Consider the following 3,712-nt stretch of genomic DNA (forward strand, 5'->3'; position numbering starts at 1 on the left):
ATAATGCCTCTATTTATTTACGGTATGTGTGGATTGATGCATCTACTATGCTCAATAACTCTTATGTTTATAAGTATTAATTTATTTTTTTTTATTTTTATTATTTACTCGTGTAAGCCTTTTCAGTTTTTGACATTTGAGTATTTTTGTTGCGTCACTTTGCATATACTGTAATTGAAATGATTTGTAAAACAATTAAAATGTAAATCTTGACTTAAAAGAGTGGCAATGAGTTTCTTGCTACTTCTTCTCATTAGCCCATCATCTTTTCATCATTCTCATCAACCCTTTACGAAGTAGCGGTAAATTCAATAAGAAACAATTTTTTTTTGACATTTATAAGTGTCATTTCCGTGACCTGACCGTGACATGAATAAAGTGTTTTTGAATTTAAATTTGAACTTGAACATAATGGTAGACGTCATGAAGCTATGTCAGTTCTAAAAGGGGCGAAGAACTGATATCTTATCAGTTCTTGATCATATGTGCTGGGAGTTTCTAATATTTTTTATTATTCATATAACAACTTAGTCTACTTAATATTATACAATTTTAGGCCTGCACAGAACAAGACAAGGACCATGCACCATTATACTCTATATAATTTCCTATACTACTAGCTGACAGGACCGACGTTCTTCAATAATAAATAAAATACTGTATTTAATTAATTTGTCAATAACATTTCATAAAATCAAGAATTATTTCATAGAATGTTCTCCCTAGTGTTATAATGAAATTGTTTCACTGCCTATCAAACCGTACGTTAGTAAATTCTCTCATAGAAAATATGTCTATAGAAAAAAAAATATTGGAATAAAAAATAATTATGGTTCCCAAATCGAAAAACAAAACTATCCTATCTCTCAAGTTGGACTAAACTGCACTCCATGAAGTAATTCCCATTAAAATCCGTTCATTAGTTTAGGAGTTCACTGGAAACAAACATGAGTATACTGGATTTATTACTGGCTGACTCGGCAAACGTTGTTTTGCCATATAATTTATTTTTAGAGTTAGACCGTTTCTTTGACATTGCAACATTACTTTATTTTTCCAAAATAAAATATTTTTTCTCAAATAAACGTACACGAAGTTACTCCTTATTACATCAGCTACCTGCGTATAAAAGTCCAGTTAAAATCGGTCCAGCCATTTCAACGACAAAAATTATAAAAAATGTTATTTTGGTGTATACCATACCATGTGTACCATATACATATTCATATACATGTAGTAGAAAACGGTTATTTCAATATTAAAAACAGACACTTCATTTGTATTTATGTGTATGTATGTATGTGATAGTAAGCGTTCTTTCTCAAAGAAGCTTAATATTTTTCTTAAATTTGTGCTCAGTCAGTTCTAGTATAAATTGGATAGAAGGTTAAATATATATGACCATCTTTTTTTTTATGATAATAAGGGACGAGACGAGCAGGACGTTCAGCTGATGGTAATTGATACGCCATGCCCACTACAAAGCAGTGCCGCTCAGGATGCTCAAAAAACCCAAAAATTCTGAGCGGCACTACAATTGCGCTCGTCACCTAGAGACATAAGTTGTTAAGCCTCATTTGCCCAGTAATTTCACTAGCTACGGCGCCCTTCAGACCGAAACACAGTAATGCTTACACATTACTACTTCACGGCAGAAATAGGCGCCGTTGTGGTACCCATAATCTAGCCGGCTTCCTGTGCAAAACAGCCTCCTACTGGTATCATCATATTAAGATCACTATAAAGTTCTTATTAACATTTAGTGTAATATTCTGTCTGGAGTGAGATGACCGTCAGAGTAGTAAGTAGACGTCGAAGCTAAGTTATCGCAGTAATCTCGGTCATTCTACTTGAACAGTATACAAACATTTGTTACATTAAAGGCCATTTTCAATAACCTATCTATCCTTAGTTTACCTTACTAGACGTAGACAAATCTATCCTTTTACGCTTACTTACACTTCAATAACCTATTGACAGATAGCATTGGACTATAACTATATTGGAAATAACTATGCATAGATAAGATCTTGTCATTAAACAGTGACAGCAATGTATCCGTAAGTTAAACTAAGGGTAGATAGGTTATTGAAAATGGCCGCAGTGATCTTCGTTCATGTAAACATTAAAATCTAGATAAAATAAACTTAATTGTTAATATATGGTCATTTTTTTTATGACGATAAGGGACGAGACCAGCAAGACGTTCAGCTAATGGTAATTGATACGCCCTGCTCATTACAAAGAAATGCTGCTCAGGATGCTTGAAAAACACAAAAATTCTGAGCGTCTCCACAATTGCGCTCGTCAACTTGAGACGTAATCTAGCCGGCATGCTGTACAAAGGAGCCTCCCACTGGTCAAATGATCAATAAGGCTTTTACAAAGCGGCCGCGTCTTGATTATATATAAAGATCATAATAAAAGGGACGACAATATGTTCGCGTGAGTCCCTTGAAACTACTTAATCTGTGGCATAAAAACATACACAGGATGATTTTATATGACTTTTTGAGCCCTTTTATGGCTACAGGGTGCATCCATGTGGCATGGAATAGAGGCATAATGCGCCTAATTGTTGTCAAAATAAGCAATGTAATCATTTATTTATTATATAATGTCGTCGGATGGATTATAATTTTCTGCTCAGAATGTTGAATTCATTATGCTTAATAATAAAAATACTTAAATGCAACCGAGTGACTCTCTTTGAAGTGAAAACTTTTAAGGCTGTGCACTTTTTTGTGGGTATAGAATGAGATTATGATGTCATTTTTGACTATGTAACGCCAAGGAAGCGCAATCAGTCAAGAAAAGATTACTAATTATAGTATATATATATAGTTTTAAACAAATTTACAATTATAACTAACTGATTCCCGCGACTTTGTCCACGTAGATAAAGGGTTTGTAAAAATAATAAGCAAGTTCGGAATTGATGATAATCTCATGTCCTATCCCAGTTCCGGTTTCCGTTTTCGTTGCCGTTCCCAACATATTATATAAATCTTACTTCGAGGAAGATTGCTATGGCAAACTAAGCCTACTATTGGTAGTTTTTCACAAATCCCGCGGAGTGGTGAATTTTTCCAGGTTAAATGTAGCCTATGTCTTTTCCCAAGCTCTAGTCTATCGCTGTACCAAATTTCATCAAAATCGGTGCATTAGCTGCGGCGTAAAAGCGTAACAAACAAACTTACATTCACATTTATAATATAAGGGGGGATATATATTATTCAACAAAATCTAATCATATTTAGAGCGATAGGAATATTTATTTTGCTTGTTCGTAGAGCCAGAGCATCTGTTTTACAAGCGTCTTCTATGTCTGATCATAAGATATTGATTTGACGACCCCTATAGCCCAGTGGTTAGTGACCCTGCCTAATGATCTAGAGGTCCCGGATTCGAATCCCGGTAGTTGCATTCATTTATATAATGAATATGAATGTTTGTTTCCGAGTCATGGATGTTAATATGTATTTATGTATGTTTAAGTAAGTATATTGTATTAAATATATCGTTGTCTTGCGCCCATAGTATATATTGCCTAGTTTGGGGCAAGATAATTTGTGTATTTTATTTATTTATTGCTGTTGTCAGCTGCGGCCGTTGACAGCGCCTTGCATCCACGAGACGCCAGCAATATAAACTGTACAAGGTAGGTACTATAAATAAGTACGGCATGTCAGCTTGATCGCCAGTGCGGAGT

This window comes from Leptidea sinapis, chromosome 13, assembly GCF_905404315.1.
Source record: "Leptidea sinapis chromosome 13, ilLepSina1.1, whole genome shotgun sequence".
In the NCBI taxonomy this organism is placed as follows: domain Eukaryota; kingdom Metazoa; phylum Arthropoda; class Insecta; order Lepidoptera; family Pieridae; genus Leptidea; species Leptidea sinapis.